This window comes from Ambystoma mexicanum, chromosome 6q (assembly GCF_040938575.1).
Source record: "Ambystoma mexicanum isolate Mex_15411 chromosome 6q, UKY_AmexF1_1, whole genome shotgun sequence".
In the NCBI taxonomy this organism is placed as follows: domain Eukaryota; kingdom Metazoa; phylum Chordata; class Amphibia; order Caudata; family Ambystomatidae; genus Ambystoma; species Ambystoma mexicanum.
In genome coordinates, this window is record NC_090937.1 from 574135572 (window position 1) to 574156221 (window position 20650).

At 48.5% G+C, this 20650-nt stretch overlaps 1 protein-coding gene across 3 annotated transcripts in view; it reads left to right on the forward strand.

Annotated features, from left to right (window-relative positions):
* The window catches only part of SCLT1 (sodium channel and clathrin linker 1), a 1687870-nt gene that overhangs the window by 1376659 nt on the left and 290561 nt on the right, over nt 1-20650 (forward strand). The window lies entirely within an intron of this gene.

The window sequence follows — 20650 nt, forward strand, 5'->3', positions numbered from 1 at the left end:
CTTTACTTGGTTCTCTTAACGTTCCTCTTGTCCAAAGGTATGACATCCGCTTTAAAATCCATAATTCCTCTAGAAATGCTTCAATCAGTGCAATTTCTCCAGCAATGGATCTTTCATAGATTCACATGCTGTGGATCTTTCATAGATTCACATGCTGTGAATATTCCCCGTCGTTAGGCTGGGAATACTCGGTAAAATAGAGCAGTTTAAATTAAACTGAAACTTCAGTCACTTTAGTGCTCTATTGTCGTTGTTTTGGGTCATACCGCCCACAGCCAATAGGGAACACTCCCTTAACTCCGCCCCTGTCAGCCATCTTCAGAATTTTTACTGCACGTTTGTGTTGGGAGTCCGCAATAATCTTCATCATTTTTCTTTGAATAATATAGTAAAACTTTGGAATTTCGACAAAAAAACGTTTTTCCTCGACATCGTTTGACGACTGGCAACGCGGTTTCAACGAGACCTCCGTCTATACTTTCCGCCGCCGGTCAACGTCGAAGACAAGTTCAACCAAGCAGTTGGGCCTACTTCATGGCGGAGTCCGTGAGAAGGTGCCTGTTCAGGGCGTGTATCCGGTGTGGACTGAAGAACTTCTATGTGGAGGACCACGACAAAGAATGCCTCTACTGCCTTCATCTTCGCCCACAGCATGTCATGAAGAACTGCGAGATCTGCCAGTAGTTCTCATCGAAGATGCTGAAGGATCGTCATCGCCGTCTCATCGCTTGGCTGGAGGACGCTGTGAGCCCTCTGTTTCAGCTTCGGTACGAAGTCATGCCTCATGCCCAGCGAACCACCTCAAATAAGATGTATAGATCGCATGAGGACAAGGCCAAAAGCGACAAGAGGCAAAAAGATGCCTCACGCGAGAGCTCAAGATCATTGCACAAGGACCGCCCCCTCCCCCCCACTAAGGTTGGTACCCAGGGAGAGCCAGGGCGGGAAAAGGAATGAAGCCCTTTCCATCTCCCCAAAGAAACATTGATTTCCAGATCCAGCTCCAAGTCGGGTGAGCATTCCTCTCCAGCCTTATTGCAGTCGGCGACAAAGCCGTCTTCTTCACACTCCATGTTGTCTACACCGAAGTCGTCAACTGCAGCTGCCTCATCGGAGAACCCGGCAGCGGCACCAAATTCTGCGGATGTATCAACGACAAGGCCATCTAAAACTTTGTCCAGGTCAAAATCTTCTACGTCATCTTTTACGAAACCGTCGACTCCAGTACCATCGACCAAGATGACAAAACCGTCATCCACAACAACCTCGAGAGCTATGACCATGAGCACACTGACTAGAGGGGTGCCTCGTCCACCACACCGTCGACGAGACGGGAATCTCACCGGCCAAGTGTCTGCACAGCTGTTGGCCCAGAGATCAGCACTGACACAGAAGCACAGGCTGATTGCCAAAGAACTATCTACCCAAACCTGTGTGTTGCTCTACTACCAGGTGGCCTGGTTGTCCCAGAGCTGTGTCTTACACAATCAGAGGAGGAGGACACGGTCGTACCGGAGCAACCATCCCCTCCTAGGGCCCTGCCACAGAGGAGTCCACCTAGGAGTGAGGCAAGCCACATTAGACTACCACCACTAACACCTCTGCCGTCAGCAGGGCTCATGCAGCCTCCTCAATCTGTGGCCCAATGGGATCCTATGCTGTCAGTAGGAGCAGTCCAGCATCAACCACCATGCCCTCAGAAGAACGTATCTTTGGATCTGTTATCAACTCTGACAACTTTGGTGGCAACTCTGCATGCTCTCCCTTTGAGAGCACCAGTGGCCAAACCCAGCAGGCCGAGGCCAGCTGAAGCCCCAGGACCCTCCATAGAGGGGTACGAGATGCCTTTGCCCCCCCCCAAGCTGCAGTGGCATCAGTCAGAACCAGAGTTACTGTTGGATGAGGAAGCGGACACGGAACCTGAAGGGGACACGTCTTGTACTCATTCTGGTACAGATGAGTTCGAGGACTTCGTCACAGCAGATGGGTAACCAGATGAAGTCCCTATCAGGGACTCTTCCCCCCCAATGAAATAGGAGCGTTCCACGCACTTATGTCCAGAGCATCCACAATGTTCGGGTTAGCTCTGGAAGAACAAAGAAAGGAAAGCATTTTATTTCAGAGCAGAGAACAACTCGGGAAGTCTGTCATGGCAATACCATTCCTGGAAGACATCTGGGAAGACCGCCTGGTAGCTATGGCACACCCGGCAACTGCACCGCCAAAGAAAGATCAATTTGACAAGAAGTATAAGGCTCCAGAGAGCGCTGTAGCCTGTCTCTGCACGCCGCCCATTCCAGACTCTGTGGTTTCAACGGCAGCCAGAAAGAGGTCAGCCAACCCATCCTCATCCTGCTCAGTGGCCCAGACAAGGAGGGCCAGGGCCTTGACGCCATCGGCAAGAGGATCATCACAACAGCAGTCACAGCCATCTAGGCGGCTAACGCTATGGCCATACTCGCCCGCTGTGATAACGACTTATGGTATAAATTGGGACCACTTACAAGACCCCTTATGGATCTGGGGACCAATACAGGAAGCGAACGCAGTTCTACAAAGGTTCCCAAAGACGCTGCGGCTCCTCCCAGCCTAGGGGCCAATTCGGCAAGCAGGCATGACCGGCCGAGGGCTGGGTCCTCCCACTTCAGTACTCCAATGGCTGGTCGTCTATCAGACTTCGTCGACAAATGTGCTCAAGTTACATCTGACAAATGGATGCTGTTCCCCCTCCATCAGGGGCACTCTCTGGAATTCATACTGTATCCTCTGGACATTCATCCTGTGCAACAAGCGGAAAAACTGCAGCTCCTGCAAAGAAGTTCAGTCTCTACTAAAGAAAGGCTCTGTCGAAAGAGTTCCCAGGAACGAGAAGCTGAAGGGGGTGTATTCCCGCTACTTCCAATTAAGAAAAAAGTGTTCACTCAAAAAAAAAAAAACAGGGGGTTGGAGACCCATCCTAGACCTAAGGGTGCTGAAAAAGTTTCTCAAGGCACAAACCTTTCATATGGTAACACTACAGCAAGTGCTCTCTCGACTTCAACAGGGGGATTTCCTAGCATCCAGTGATCTCGAAGACGCTTACTTCCACATCCCTATTCGCCCATCACACCGGCGCTACCTTTGTTTCGTGGTGGCAGGAGAGCACCAACCCTTCAGGGCACATCCCTTTTGGGCTCAGATCAGCCCCACAGGTTTTCACCAAATGCCTTACACCAGTGGTGGCTCACCTGCGGCGGAGAGGGGTCCACGTCTACCCATACTTGGACGACTGGTTAATAAGAACCCCTTCTACTCGCTGGCAGAATCCAACACCGCCGTCATGATCCAATGCCTTCAGCAACTGGGATTCTCCAACTTCCCGAAGTTTCTGCTAACCCTCCTTCGGACGGCAATGTACCTCGGAGCACTGCTGGACACCAGCGCTTGCAGAGCCAGACTCTCGGACGAGAGAATAAAGGCCCTCCTGCATAAGGTGCATTGCCTGGGAACTCAACGTACTGCTCACAAGGCTAATGAGAGACCCCTTTTGAGCCCATGTACCAGGCAGCCATCAAGCACCTGTCATGGAAGACAGCTTATTTGGTGGCACTTACTTCTCCGAGGCGAGGAGAGATACAGGCTTTTTCTTCGAAACCGCCTTATTTGACGTTACACAAGGACAACGCTGCATTGCAAATTAATCCAAGGTTCATACCCAAGGTTCCTACAAACTTTCATCTGAACCAACAGGTGGTGTTACCAGTGTTCTTCAGCTCTCCCTCATCTCCGGCAGAGCGAACCCTGCACACACTGGATGTGGTGCGTGCCCTCAAGTGCTATGTGGCACGCACAAAGTCACTCCATTTAACTGATCAACTGTTTGTAGCATTCGCACCGACAGGGCCCAGCAAGGCTGTCTCCAAATCTTCTATTGCCAGATGGATAGCAGCCTACATCTTTCTGACACCAGCAGGCGGGCAGACCTTTTCCGGGTAGACCACGGGTGCATTTCACCAGAGCAGTGGCCGCGACTACTGCTTTTTTTCTCAGAGATCCCGCTGCCAGACATCTGCTGCGCAGCCACCTGGAGGTCGGTACACACATTCACCAGATTCTACTGCGTCAACAGGGATTCTGCAGAGGAGTTTAGAGTCGGCCAGGCAGTTATACGAAGCCTGTTCTCATGAGGTTGGTAAGTCTCCTGTGGTAAGTGATGTGGGAGAGCCTCCACCCTTGTGTATTGGTTGTTTTTACTGCTTTGTAATCTATTCACAGCATGTGAATCTATGAAAGATCCAATGTTGGAGAAGGAATAAGTTACTTACCTGTAACTCCAGTTTTCCAGCATTGGTAACTTTCATAGATTCACATGCAACCCTCCCCCCATACCCCTCATGGCTCGTCATTTGGCTCTTACTGCCACTTTATGTGCACTTGCCAAATCTGAAGATGGCCTACAGGGCGGAGTTAAGGGAGTGTTCCCTATTGGCTGTGAGCAGTGTGACCCAAAATGACGACGATAGAGCACTAAAGTGACTGAGTTTCAGTTTAATTTAAACTGATCTATTTTACTGAGGATTCCCAGCCTGACAACGGGGAATATTCACAGCATGTGAATCTATGAAAGATACCAATGCTGGAGAACAGGAGTTACAGGTAAGCAACTTATTCCTAACACGCCATGCTAGTATTTTGTACTTTCTGCCCGGTGTGGCACATCATGTTGAGGGTGCATTATGCATCAGCGAGTCGGATTTAGAATTAAGTTCTGAAGATTTTCAAGGTTGATCTAGCACTTGGAACATTTGGTACTCATTGTAAAAGTTTGATGTAGTCTGTATTTTGCACATTGGTATAGTTTGTTTGCTTCTCAAAAGACGTTTTAGGAAATGTACATCTGAAAACCCTTTTCTTTTGGAGGGCAGGGTGACAAACATATTTGTAGACCGCCATATAATATACATATTTGGTTTTGGAGGCTTAGACTTCTATTTTAATGTGCTATTTGTCGCACAGATTAATTTTCATTTAAGTATCTCCTGGTGCAGTCTGAATCTAGAAATGTGTAAGCTCCCAACTGTAGGTAGGCTTGACTCCACAAGTGACTGTCACACCATCATGAGTGGTACTCATCAGATTTGATTTAATGGTGTATATGTAGATATCAAAATGCAAGCATTAGATCATTTGTTGTACGTGCTACAGACACTGCTACATCAACTTGTCTCTCATTCTTTCCCAAGTCCATTAGTTTTGTCTCCCAGAAAAGGCTATGGGGTTCATTGCTTTTAAGGATTGGAAGCTGATAAATGAAGATAATGACCATCACTGTGCACTGTTTGGTGCCTTTTAACACTAATGCCTTCGTTTTTTGCCATTAGATGCACCTGAAGGCCATCTGGGTGCTAGTGGCAAAAGTGTTCACCCCATACCATAAAGTTAGGGATGATGGAATCTCTTCTCAATCCCTCCAGCTCCAAAGCAAGTTGACGTCTCCACAGTGATGGGACATAGAGCTGATCCCAGATGTTGAGCTTCGTAGACTGATGGAGCACAAGAGATTCAGGACCAGAAGCATGTCCTATTCTTCCATTCACTATTTTATTGGATTTGAAGAAACTGCGACTCTGAACCCTGTCTATGGACCCCGAGTCAGAGGAGGAGTAATTTTGGTGCTGCAAAAGATAGAGCTAAATGTACATATTCCTGCTGACTAGGTTGTTTCAGGAAGTCTATGCTAAACATCTTCCAGCAGAACTTAAAAGTGCTTGCTGTTTAAGCCTCTATTGCTCTTTCCATGGACAGAGTACTGTGATGAATCCAATGGAGTCATCTCTGATTCCCCTGCAGAGACCTCCTCCCATGTGGCCAGGGAACGGCAGCCGCAACCTGATTCTGACCCTGGGGGCAGTTACAAGAGGGAGGATCACATGGGAAGAGTTAACTGTGGGGGAGATGTCATGACTTCATTGGATGAGACACAGAATCCCCCATTTGCCCATGAGGAAGACCCCCTGATAACCAATACCCTAATGGCATATTGCCATGTATCTTTTTCCCGCTTTAGGGAAAGTAGAGAAACCTTTTCCCAACATCATTCAGACCAACCTCCCATTCCTTGTCTAAAAAGCACAAGCGCCAAAGAATACCTTTTCCAGCTCCCTTTCGTATAGAACTGATTTGTCATATGTACTCATTGAGAAAGAGTTTCCAAATACTATACATCAGTTAATATCAATGGACTACAATTCCCACAACCAGATAAGTACTGAGACGAGGATGGTGATGCAGAGGAGCATCAAGCTCCATGAGCGTGCCAGTTATTTTCCAAAAGCCCAATTGTCCAGGACATTTAAAGACAGAAATTAAACTATGCAAAGGGTGTCAAGATGCTCGAGAAGCTGGAAACATGAGCGGGTTTGGCAGAGCAGAAGGGCTCACCAGAAGAGGAGGGAAGGAAAGATGCGGGAGCAAGTCGTAGCGCAGTGACGTTGGAAATCGCGAGAGGATCCCTGGGTGTTCGGCAGCTCAGAGAAGCAGCGTTGCCCTTAACGGAACCTGAAGGGAAGCAGGAGCAGAGCCACGAGAGGAGCAGGAGAGACGTCGGAGCATCCCTGAGTGGAAAGACGCAACCCAGAACCAGTGAGTCAGTCCCGGGGCCTTTTGGCAACTGCGCCAGGCACTGTTTGAATATTGTAAAGCTGAAGAAACAGTAAGAAGATTGTTTAAGAGTAAAAAGGACAGAGCAAAAATGCGAATCCCATAACATATTAGTGCATGGAATGCAAATGTGGGGAAAGTTTGAAACGAACATTGAAACGGAGAGGTATACCGAATCAAGTAGGGGGTATATGCAATTTTTTATATAAAGAAGAATCTGTAAGAAATGAGTCCTGACAAGAGTATATTAGGCAATTTAAGTGCAAGAGGAGTCCTGGCAGGGGAGTATACCAGACGGTAGAAGTTCAAGAGAAATCCTGGCAGGGGAGTATACCAGGCAAATTGCAAACCTATAAAGAGTGTCAAGACAAGATAGTGTTGAACAAAGAAGGACCTTTTGTTAAAGAAGGATTTATAAGGCTAAATAGCTTTGTACCTAACAGTATTGTTGTGGGCCAGGAAAGACACAAAGAACTGTTAGACCAAGAGACGTTGATATACCATTTGAAGAATCCTGGGGAAGGGAAGTCCCCCCTCTGGAACCAAGGTCTTTTCATCATGGAGAAAATTTACGTTGGAGCTGTTCTATCTTTATTTATTAACACCTTTTGCAAATACCAGGTTAAAGACATTTCCTTTTCACTTTATTATTTTGTTTGTAGTGTGAGGATCAGGATAGAATGTTTGGACACAAGGGCAGCTTTTTATTTCTGATATCCTGACACACAGTTCCTTAAGTTTTTGGTTTTAGGTAGGGAAATTCCTCTTGGTGCAGGGTCAGAGAGGCATTTTCCCAACCCATTTCAGTTAAATAAAAGTATTTAACCAAAAACTTGACAACTTTGTATCCGACTTTCATTTCTGACCCCTTACAGTACCTAAAACCGTATTCCTTTGTTCTCAATATTTGGGGAATCATTGTCACGGATGCCATTCTCTGCCCCACCACTCCTGGAGCTACATCTCAGAGCAGGGGTTCACTTTGAGGCGGCCCAGCCCAGAGACTGGTGCCAGTAATGCCACAGCTGATTTGGGCCCCAATGATATAGCCCCTTCTGAAGGAGTTAGTGCCACAGACCTGGGCTTGATTTGAGAGCTGTGGATGAAGAAGAATTAGAGTCTGTCTTCCCTCTTAAGAAGGCTTCAGTTGAATAAGAAAACTTTAAAGTGGTCACAAGCACTTATGACCCTGACGTTTAAATGGAGTATTTGGCCTTCGGTCTTTAGGTGGGGCAGCATCCCCTGAGCCTGATTTTTCTGTGTTCTCAATTCCCTCTAACAAGGTGCCTCTTTCAATTTGGTGAGGAAGAAGGCTGCTTTTACTGCCGTTGGCTTTCTGAGTCTGGCAGGTGTTTTCTCCTTAAATTGAGCCTTACAAGAGCTGTAGCATTTGATCTAGGGAAATCATTCTTCTGTACCCCCAATTTTCAAGGAGGATAGGAAGAAACCCAGAACTGCACCTAGGGACCTTGTAATTCTCAAAACTCTTCTTGGGAGTTTTGTGGTTAAGGCCTCAAGTGAGATGTACGCCTAATGCCTTTCCCAACATGCCTCCAGAAAGAAAATCCTAGTAATTGGACGCATAAGGGAGGAAAGTGCTTACTGTGTTTGGCTTTAACATTTTGAGCTACCTCATTCTCTTTTGGCCTTATGCTTAAAGGATTTTGTCTGAGAAGACTGTCCAATATATATCAAAAGGTTCCAAAAATCTCAGCTGGAGTTGGTGCTGTGCAGCACATCTTAGTCTGATCTTAGCACTGTTATTATGTGTAGGGGGCTGTGAGGGGTCAGAAATGTGAGGTGTTAGGCAGAAACCTGTGCAGTTCCCTTAGGGACCACTGCAAAAGATTTAGGACTACAGGTGGTTGGCAGTAAACCCAATTGGTAGCAGTCTGTACCACCCAGATTTACCTGCTAGCTGTGGCTGTGCAGTCAGACTTCTCTCAAGATGAGTTAGGCAGTATATAGAGTATACACAATAGGTACAGAGATACAGTAGTACAAGCAAACTCTGACCAGAGCTTTGGTGTAAAAGTATACAATTATTTATTTAAAGACACACTTGTAAATTACACTAGCACAAAAAGAGGTAAGTAAATTCAACACACAGCCACTATATATATATATATTTCTGAGGCTTGTGGAATCTGCTTAGATCACATGCTGTGCATAGGCCGACATCTAGTGGAAGCTGCGGAGTATTACAGTTTGTTTTTCGAAACTCGAAAATGGGCGTCGACACAGGCGTACCAGTAATACTATCCCTAGTGTGACGTCCACTGTACCCAAGATCCCTCACGCGTCTAGGATCCTCAGATTGTTTTTTTCCGCCATACTGGTCAGAAGCATCTTTCGGAGTCCCCTGGCCTTAGCCATACTTTTGCTAATAATTGTAATTTAGAATTCTTTATTGACATCCTTCCCCACCCCAACGTCGACCCTCGACGACGGCTGGAGAAGACATCGACCGTCGGCTGCTGCACGACGGATCTGGGCCTCGGAAGGCCGCTGGCCTCGGCCCGGGCCTGGTAGGCCGCTGGCCTCGGCCCTGCAAGTAGGGAGAGTGGGGGGTGGTACATACTCTTCACTCTTGGTATATAGGTACACCTTATATATTTCCTACACTTATCAGCCCGCTGCCTCAAGGTGCGTATGGAGGGTACCCCTTTCCAATTCTGCCCCAAGTGCAACCGCAAATACCCTTGGGTCGACAGGCACGCCACGTGCAATCTCTGCTTGCCGAGGGACCACCCCGAAGCGAACTGCAGAGCGTGTAGTAGGTTTAAACCTAAGACACTTAAGGACCGTTTGACAAAGCGTTGGGCCCACCACGCCAGGCAGGCGGCCATGGCAGCGGAGGGCGCCTTCAGCGATGGCAGCGACGCCGTACTTTCGGACGGCGAGGGCATTACGGCGTCGAAGGACAGCCGAGCGCAGGTCCCCGACCTCGGAAGGTCGTCCGGCAGGGCGGCTATGGGGAAGACCCCCGGCGACGCAAGCGCTACACACCCTACACACACTAAGCACACTAAGTCCAACCGAACCTCGACGACGTCGACTTCTTGGAAAGAGGCACAGATAGAACGGTCCGACTCGGTGTCCTCTGGCCGCTCTCGATCGAGATCGCCTCATGACGCAAGGCAATCATCCACTCTTGCCAAGAGTGCCTCGCTCCCTAGACTAACGGAAGTTCGATCGTCGGAGGACGAAGACGACTTCCACCCCCAGGCCGCGCTCCAAGAGACGGAGCCTGCAGTTAACACCAGCGAGGCCCCACGCTCGAAGGACAGAGATACCTCTCCCGATCCTCGACGCCAGGCGTCGAAAGTCTCCGGAGCCTCCAAAGGACAGGGAAAACATTTTTCCACGCACGGGGAGGGGGGGAAACAGCAGAAAGCACTACCTGCACATTCTTCCACTCCTGTAAGACCATCCTTCCCCCCTAAGCAGACAGACAAATACAAGTCTGCTGATAAATCAACATCCAGCAAGGGTACCCACGATAAGTCCCCTAAATTGCCTACTAAAGTCATCCCCTGTTCCAAAAAATGGTCCAGTGAAGACATAGTCATGTCAAGAATGTCTTCCTTGGCTGATTTTTATGACAAAAATCCAGAACATTTCCTCTCGTATGACCCACAGGGGGCCACACCCTCAGGTTCCACTGATCCTATCCCCCTAAGAAGGCCCGGTTCGAAACCTCTATAAGACCTGAACCCTTCGAGGTGCAGCCTTACTCTACTCCATACTCTACTCCATACCCCAGGTACCAAGGAGAGCCCTTCCCTGGGGGGGACCAGGAGTTTGAAATTATGGAGGAACAAACCGGGACGGAATACTATGCGGATGATGAGGACCAGGAGGAGGAAGAGGATGAACTGGAAATATACAGAGTAGATTCCCCGGTAGAGAACGAAGCCCCGGTTACCGACTCGCCAGTCGATAACCAGCCCCTCCTTAATGAGGTTCTCGCTCGCGCAGCAGAACATTTTCACATCGACACCCACGGTGTACAGGAGGAAAGGGACTTCGCGGAGGAGTTGGTGGGAGAGAGGAGGCCGGTCGCCCAGACCATCCCTATCCTTAAATCCATCCAGCGAAGAATAGACCCGTCCCTGGTGAACCCAAACCTCACCAGAGCAGTCAACCCCAGGGTCGAAAAACTTTTCAGGGCAGCCCAGTCTGACCCTCTCTATATAAGAGGACATCTTAAACCAGACTCCCTGGTTGTTACCAACACTCGGAAGAGGGCTGGAACACCCTTGTCTTCGTCAGAAGCTCCTCCCGACAAGGAGAGCAAGAAACTTTACGGTTTTGGAAGGAAGGTAGCCTCAACGTCCGCCTACCAAGCAAGGATTGCTAACTCCACCACCCTGTTGGCCAGCTACAACTGCCATCAGTGGGAAGACGTCGCGGCACTCATAGCCTCTGCTCCTGAACCATTAAAGGGCCGTGTCTGGTTGCATATTGAAAGCAACTTTCGACGCCGCGGACAACGCAGGAAGATTGATAGCAGAAGGTACTGTTATCAAAAGACATGCGTGGTTACGGCAGTCGGGGTTCAAAACAGAAACTCAGGCTTCATTAATAGACAAGCCGGTGGAACCCGATCTATTGTTTGGGAAAGCGGTCGAAGACGCACTGAAAAACGCCAAAGACGAATACGAGACACTCAAATCCCTTGGCCAACTAACCAACAAACCCCCTAACCAGAGGGGGAAAAGTAATTTTCGTCGCCCACGCGGCCAAAATTCACAAAGAGGCAACTATGCCCAGGGACAGGGTACACAGTGGAACAACAACCAGCAGTCTACCCAGAGTTACGGCAGGGGTAACAAAAGAGGTCGTGGAAGAGGCAGAGGCAGCCCCAACAAGGGAGGCGGCACGCCTCCACCAAAGCAGTGACGCTCAGTTCAGGGTCCCTTCTCACGTAACCCCAGTAGGGGGACGCATTTCCAACTTCACCCAGGCTTGGGAAGGGATCACCTCAGACAGATGGGTGCTGTCAACAGTGTCCACAGGATATTGTATAGAACTACTGCAGCGTCCCCGGAACCATCCTCCACGACAAAGAGTACACTCCTTAGAACATCAGAAGATCCTTCTCGAGGAGATCGCCATTCTGCTAGAAAAGGACGCGATAGAACTCGTCCCAGGACACCAGGTAAACAAGGGTATCTATTCAACTTACTTCCTTGTGCCAAAGAAAGATTTGACAATGCGCCCAGTATTGGACTTACGGCCTGCCAACAAGTATGTCAAGCCCCAAAAATTCCGTATGACCACGCTACAAGAGGTAATCCCCCTCCTAAAAAAGGGGTTTACATGGCAACCTTGGATATGAAAGATGCTTATTTTCATATTTCCATGCTCCCGGCGCACAGAAAGTACTTGCGCTTCAAGGTGGACAGTCGCCACTACCAATTCAAGGTACTGCCCTTCGGGATAGCTTCAGCACCAAGGGTATTCACCAAGGTACTGGCGGTGGCAGCTGCACACCTACGCAGGGAGGCAATCCCAGTGTACCCTTATCTGGACGACTGGCTCATAACGGGGGAAACCCCAGGAATTTGCTGGACAAACATTCAAAGGACTATCGACCTCCTCCACGAATTAGGCTTCTCAATCAACGAGAAAAAGTCAAGCCTAGTGCCAAGCACCTCAAAACAGTTCCTAGGAGCAATCCTAGATACTCAGAAAGGGTTGACCTTCCCTTCGGAAGAGAGAATTCGGAATATACTACTGCAAATTCCACATTATCAGTCCGGTCAACAAATAACGGTACACAAACCAATGCGGTCACTGGGCATGATGGCATCATGCATTTACCCGGTCCCCCACGCAGGCCTGCGCATGCGTCCCATACAGGAATGGTTGGCGAAACAGTGGTCTCAGGCAAGTGGTCAGTGGGACGATCTAGTGGTCGTTTCGCCAACACTTGTACAGAGCCTACACTGGTGGACAAGAGAAAATCTCACAAGGGGAAAACCCTTTTACGATCCAGAAGTACAGGCAGTGGTGACTACAGATGCATGCCTGACGGGGTGGGGAGCTCACCTTCTCCACCACACAGCTCAGGGTCTCTGGTCTCACTCAGTAGCCAAGAACCACATCAACCTGCTAGAGCTTCTGCAGTATTCAGAGCGCTTCAGGCGTTCGAGCCCCATCTACTGAACTTGTCGGTGCAGATCCGGACAGACAGCACGACAGCCATGTTCTACCTGAACAAGCAAGGAGGGACTCGTTCGCCAAATCTGTCCAAACTTGCCCAGAAAATCTGGATATGGGCACTCAGACGGAACATCTTCCTGTCATCGCAACATGTTCCAGGGGAGCTCAATTCCCTAGCGGATGCTCTAAGCAGAGACTCCCTCCCAGAGGAACACGAATGGGTTCTTCACAGAGAGATCGTAGAAGATCTCTTCTCTCAGTGGGGTTTCCCCGCTATAGACTTATTCGCCACAAGCGAAAACAAACAATGCCCAGGATTTGCATCCAGGTTCCCCCAACCAGACTCCCAAGGGAACGCCCTGTGGATGAACTGGTCAGGGATGTTTGCGTATGCTTTTCCACCAACTCCTCTCATCAGGAAAGTGGTGTACAAGATGAACAAGGAATCGATGACGCTCATCCTAGTTGCTCCTATGTGGGCGAGGCAACCGTGGTTCCCACACCTACGCAGGATGGCGGTGTGCGAGCCCATCAAACTTCCAGCCTGGTACAACCTACTGTCCCAGCAACAAGGTCAAACAGTGCACCAGCAACCCAACTCAATGAACCTGGCAGCATGGCTCCTGAGGTCATAGAGTTTGGACATCTCAATCTGCCACAGAGGTGTATGGACATCCTAAAGGAATCTAGGAAACCAAACACAAGGCACTGTTACTTTGACAAATGGAAGAGGTTCGTTATCTGGTGCCAGAGTAAATAAATCAACCCGGTTGATTGCACTCCTTCCAACATTGTTACATACATGCTCCACCTGCTAGATGCAGGATTGGTTTTTAACTCTCTGAAAGTACACCTGGCAGCCCTCTCGGCTTACACCACTTCCCATAGCAAGGTGTCGTGGTGGAAAGTACCAGTAGTTAAAGCCTTCATGGAAGGAGTAAAGAGACTTCACCCTCCTATTTCTAACCCACCGCCAGGGTGGGACCTTAATGTGGTGCTAGCTAAGCTCATGGGCCCCCCTTTCGAACCCATGCATAAAAGTAGTCTCAAACACCTGACTTATAAAACGGCCTTCTTAGTAGCCATTACCTCTATAAGAAGGGTCAGTGAAATTCAGGCTCTGTCAGTGCAGGATCCTTTCTTTACTATCCACAAAGACAAACTGGTTTTACGCACACACCCTAGGTTCTCACCTAAATTTATATCAAAATTCCATGTAAACCAGTCCATCGAGCTTCCGGCTTTCTTCCAGAACCCGCAAAGCTCGGCTGAGGTGAAACTACACACCCTAGATGTGCGTAGGGCGGTCCTCTACTATGTAAATAAAACCAGACCGCTAAGAAAAACAGATCAACTGTTTGTCTCCGTAGCTACAGGCAGAGAGGGGGATCGCCTCTCTAAAGGCGCCATCTCGAAGTGGATTATCAACTGTATACAGCTGTGTTACTCTCTCTCTGAAAAGACTCTGCCTTTTACGCCAAGGGCCCACTCTACTAGAGGCATTGGGGCCACTCTGGCTTTCATTGCAAATGTTCCCCTCGACACCATTTGCAAAGCAGCTACTTGGAGCTCTATTCACACTTTTACTCAGCTTACTGCATTGACACTCATTCCAAAGCAGATACACAAGTGGGACAAGCGGTTCTAAGACACTTATTTGCTCATGACCCTTCTCACATCCCACCTCCTTCTTCTGGTACTGCTCGCTAATCTATGCACAGCAGGTGATCTAAGCAGATTCCACAAGCCTCAGAAGGGATACATTACTCACCGTAATCGTATTTCTGATGCTTGTATCTGCTTAGATTCACATGCGACCCACCCTTCCTCCCCTCCGAGAGAAGGCACATGATTGCTTGTAGTCTTACCTTTCTGTCTATCTGCTTGGATTATCTGTACTCACGCTACTCCTCATGCTTCCTCATGTCAGAAAAAATACAATCTGAGGATCCTAGACGCGTGAGGGATCTTGGGTACAGTGGACGTCACACTAGGGATAGTATTACTGGCACGCCTGTGTCGACGCCCATTTTCGAGTTTCGAAAAACAAACTGTAATACTCTGCAGCTTCCACTAGATGTCGGCCTATGCACAGCATGTGAATCTAAGCAGATACAAGCATCAGAAATACGATTACGGTGAGTAATGTATCCCATATATATATATACAACCCTAATTACTTATTAGACAAGTCTTAGTGAGAAACACCACTTATTTACAGACAGAGGTGAGCGCTTAACATAAGATGGCACTCTAATAAATTGTAAAAAAGGGAGGGAAAAGGCAAAGTTATGAAAGCACACAATTTCAATACATTCGAAAGAACCACAGTGAGGCAAATTAGGCAAAGTCTACTGGAGAGCAAGGAAGTTCAAAAGCCAGACCCACTTTTAGAGAGAGCAAGCGAAATGTGTCCAGGATCACACAGTGGGATTATGCCCAAAGAGTCTTTGTAGATAGTTCACAAAAGATTGAGATCAAGTCAGGAAAAGTTAGTTAACAGGCCCCAGGCTAACCCAGGTTAGAAGGTCGAGGATTTACTGTCACCCCGAACGATCTGTCGCAAGGGCAGCCAGGCGGGACACAGTACCTGAAAGTGGGAAGAACGCTGCAGCGGGGGCAGTTGTTCCTGGCAGCGATTGCAAGTCGGTTTTTCATCCATCGACGTGGAGGAAAGCTGAAGGTCGTTGCACTGCCAGGGAAGAAACCAGCCGGAGAGTTTCCCAGTTACAAGGTACTACACTTTTTGTCGCGGTAGTGGTAAACCGTGGTATTCTGGTTGCCGGGGTGCTTGGCACAGGCAGGGCGGCCACGAGATGGTCCAGGAAGGCGAAAAGACGGGCAAACTGGTTATCCCCACTAGTCAAAGGAAGAAGACTCTCTGGGATGGAGATCTCCTCTGTCGTCGGGAAAAATGGTGAGACGGTTCAGCAGGGCTCCACCGGTGGTGTCGTCGTTGCAGGTCTGCTCGGCTTCTCCCTCCTCGGATTCTTTAGGTCCTGTGGCGACTTCTGAAGTTCCAGTCCCCAAAGCCCTGCTTTTATGCAGAAAACCCCCATTCATTCGGCCTAGCTGTCACTCAAACATGCTAAGTGGTGAGCCGGGCGGCTCACCACTTGGGCCAATCACACAAGAGTGCGACTTGAGTTGCCGAGGCAACTCAGTCCAGGGTGCCTAAACCCCCTCCCACACCCACAGGCTACCCAGACAGAGTGGCACCACTTTTGGAGGCTTCTGTGGAGAAGCCCGCCAAAAAGTGGAACAAAGGGCTCGACTTGGGTTGGAGTCACAGAAGCGAACACAAACGCCATTTTGGAACCAAGTTTCTGCAAAAAATACCAACCGGTGAATTTATATTAATTTAATAAACCAGCAGTATGTTCGAGGCTATTTTAAAAAGTGGTTGCCTCGAACAATGGGAAAATCCCATAGGAATATATTTGCAGTCGAATATAAAAAGTAGTATCCACTGCCACCAGCCAAAACTCGGTCGGGGGAACTGGACAGTGCCCCCTCGAACAACAGACCCAGGGGCAATCGAATTGCCCCGACCAGTACGTCCACAATATGATGGTTTGTACTGGTTCTGTTCACAATTTAAGACTAGTAAAACCAATGGTGATTTACATGCCCTGGGAGACAGTAGTCAGTTCCAGGGTATGGAGTCTATGTTGGGGGGTCGGTACGACACCCCTGGGTTACTGCACGGAGGGTGCTGTGTAACCCACATACCAAAAACACATGAAGCCCTATGGGGTAAAGGACCCCATAGCCCATAAAACACATACAAAGTCAAAGGAACACCTCAAATCATGTCTAAGAGTGGGAGAAAAAGAGTCTCACTCTTAGCAGGAGAAAAAAAATAAACCCCAAAAATCCAGCAAAGCTGCTGTGGGACTCACTAGGTTTGGGAAATTAGCCTTAACAGAGAATTCTCCCTAATACGAGGCAGCAACTTTGTGAAGATGTTTGAAAAGATACCATTCTATTAACTCAAAAGGTAGATTTGATTGATTTGATTTGGGATTCATAACGCGGATATCCTTCCGGAACCAAGCAGAGAAACTGCTTCTAGGCACAGATGTTATATACCTATAACCTCTTGAAAACATTACCACAAGTGAGAATAAATCATTGAAACAAATAGGTATTTGTTTTTCTGAAAAAGAGCAATAGATGGCATATTCTGCTGTTTCGGCGGAAGTGCATTCCAGAGACAGGGTCCCCGAATAGAGAAACAAGGTAGCTCCGAGCAACAAATCGAGACAGGGGGACAATCGGCACATTTTTCCCATTTGACCGTAAACAAATGGGGTGGCTGATGTAGCTTTATTTTTTAGACCAAGTAGCTGGGAGCGGCTCCTTAAATACACTTATGTATTAGACACAGTACTCTGAATTGAACCTGTTTCAGATTGGTGTAGCCAGTGCAACTTCCTCTGGTACATAGAGATAGATATCTTTTTTGGGCAGGTTATATACTAGTCCAACAGCGGCATTCTGGTCCACCTGAACTCAATGTAATTGACTCTCTGGTGCTCCCAGGAGCAGTGTGCCACAATAATCAAGCCTGGAGTTTACCATTGTCCCCACAACCACGGCCCGGTCCAGAAATTAGTGGCAAAATAGGTTTTAGAAGTCTTAGTTGATAAGACAGATTTCACAACTTCTGAGACATGGGCATTACAGGCCATGGATGTGTGCCATATGCAGCCTAAGGTTTTTACCTTATGCAGAGAAAGTGGTAGCTGCACCGAAAATGGATGGACAGGGAGTAGAGATATGGTAATCCCTTAATAGATGTTTTGGCCTAAACACGATAACCTCGGTTTTGGCTGAGTTAAGTTGAAGCTTGCTTTCAAACATCCCATTTTTTATTGCATTAGCAGAGGCTAGAATGCATTCCGTGGATTCTGGTTCTACTGGTAGCCTGACTTCTAATTCCCGTATCCTATCTTCAAGTACATCTAACTCCCCTTTGAGCTGTCCGCGGTCACCCCCTGCTCTGGCAATAACCTCCCCCCTATTGACCCCCTTCAAAGTCTCCCAGACCGTCGCCCACTTGCTCACACTTCCAATGTTCTCTTCGAGGTATAGGGACAGGACTTCACAAAATTGTTCACTGAATGCCACATCCTGCAGGGCATCTGTGGGCAAGCGCCACAATGAGACCGGGGTCCGAGGCATGCCAAGATCCTAAACCACCACCAGGGGCAAGTGGTCAGAGACCACTCGTCCCATGTACTCCACACTAGTAAAACTCAGCAACTGTTCTACCCCTACAAAGATATAATCCAGTCGGGTATTGAGATTGTGCAGTGGGGGATAATAGGAGAATTCAGTCCGATCTGGGTGTATCTCTCGCCAGATGTCTATGACGGCTAGTACCGTCAGTGCTGTGCTAAGTGCCGTTCCCGCTGCATTGTTGCCTGACTTAGGTGGCTTAGATCTGTCTCCTATACTGTCTCTTACACAATTGAAATCGCCCTCCCATATGAAAAAGGCGTCCCTGTGAGGTGCTAGCCGAGCTGTTAAACTCTGGACTTATGATGTTATAGCATGATTTGGGAAATAGGAATTAACTATGACCACCTGTACCCCTTCAACATACCCTCTAAGGATAACATACCGGCCATCAACATCCCTGTCACAGCTAAAATACTGAAATGGGAGCGTCCCACTAATCCACGTAAGGACCCCCGTGAGAATTTCGAATAGGAGGCCAGTATATCGCTCCCCCCCCCAGTACTTCACCACTAACTCTTGCTCTTTAGCCGTTAGGTGCGTCTCTGTTACGCTCACCTGGCTCCCACAGGGGCGTCGATCGGACCCGGACAGCTGCAACCTCCTCCAACGTGAAGTGTAGTGCAGAGATGACAGACTGGACTGGACCTCCTAATCTCATCTGCTTGACCCGTAGAAGTATTCGCCTGCAAGTGGAGAAAGGGATTTAGCCACCCGTGGATTCTAGTAATGGCCCCCCACTGTTCTCCCCACTAATCACCACGATATATTCACTTTCAGTAAGCTCACCTTATAATGATGAGCTCTCCATCCTGCGTGGAATTCGGGGGCGCGTAGATACCAGTTACTTCACTGGTTTGAAGGCGTTGGAAGAGTTCCGGATGAATATTGACTCTGAGGTTCCAGACGAGAACCCGTAAGTATAAAGTTCAAAGAGTTCAATATGTCCGATGTTCACTCTTGTACATTTCTTTCTTGTGTTGCAGCTGGATCCAAGGGAAGATTGTCTTGTGGCAGCTGATGGTGTTCAGGTAAGAGTCTGTATTTCCCAACACTGTCCGGTAAGATGCATGTATTTAAATTGCTGGTTTTTCTCTCCTTACAGGTGCGGCATAAGAAGTTGCGGTTTGTTACAGAATAATGCCTCCGGTTGTTAATCAGGTAAGTCTATGGTGGAGAGGTTGTATTTGTTGGCTCTCTCGGCTCACCTTATGTTTCTTTTGTCCCCTAGATGGTGGAATTTGGCGAAGAAAATGATGGAGTCTGCGCCGGATCGAAAAATGCTGTTTAGGACTGGTGAGTATGGCGCGGCGCTGCAGCTGGCGATGCGACGCGTGTAGAATAATGTCCTTTTCAAGTTCGAAGATGTGATGGTTCCGGAATTCAGGTAAGGATTGAAATAATATCTGTATTCTAACCTTTCCTTCTCCTTCCTTCTATTGCTAGGAGCTCTAGATTCGAGACAGGGCGTGGCTGAAGACTGGATGCTGACTGCAGGCACGGTGAGCGTTACGCTGCTGGATGCAAAATAATGCGAAGCATGTCCTGCTGTTCGGGCGTGGTTTAAATAGCCTCCAAAGTAGTTCCAGGTAAGAAGTCCCTAGAACCAGACCCGAGTAAAAAATAGTCCCTGTAGTAAAATAGTCCCATCCAGGCCTCATGTTGGCTTGGATTAATTTGCAGCATGGTCTGCATGAGGTAAGTAAAGCCTATTATGAGCCTGGCGCCTAAGGTGCCCGGACTGAACCCAGACAGCCCCCAGCCAGGGCTGCTGGGGTTTTATGGATGCCTGCTCCCGGGGCTGATGGGCTTGATCCAGATGCCCGGGGGTAGGCATCATGACAGTCTCCTGCCGCAATGCAACCGTAATCTTCTTCCGCTGGAGATATGACTTGACCTTATTCCTCCTCATATCTGCCTAGGCCTCTCACATTCCTGGGGAGCCTGAGATCCAGGGATGGAGCTGGGCACCGGTTGGTGTTGGGGTAGGTTGGGGAGGGGGGAGTTGGGAGGGAAGGGGTTTTGTGCAGTGGTTTGTTGTAGTTGGAGATGGTGTACAGTTGGGGTGCGAGCCTACACCCCGGGAAAATCGAGAAGAACCATGGGAGACCTTAAGATAGTTACTTGGAATGTCAGGGGGCTCAACAGTTATTTGAAAAGAAACAAGGTTATGATGTACCTGCGCAGACAGAAAGTGGACATAGCCTTGTTACAAGAAACTCATTTAACGCAGGACAAATTGGAAGTGATACGGAAGAAGTGGAAAGGGACGGTAGTAGGGGCGGCATACTCAGCCTATGCAAGAGGGGTAATTACATGGGTGGCCCCACATGTCCCGTTCCAGCTGTTGCACTCCGCAGCGGAGTCCGACGGCAGGATGGTGGTTATGAAAGGTCTGGTGGAAAATAGAGAGCTATGTATTGTAAATACTTATGCTCCGAATCAGGACACGGCTGCGTACTTTAGAACCCTGTATGGTGAACTCAGTGGTAGTGTGGGGGGTGGGGGGCTGTGTTGTGGGGGGTGATTTTAATTGCGTGTTAAACCCAAACATAGATAGATCAGACACTAAGGTAGACCGACCCACTCTGGCTGC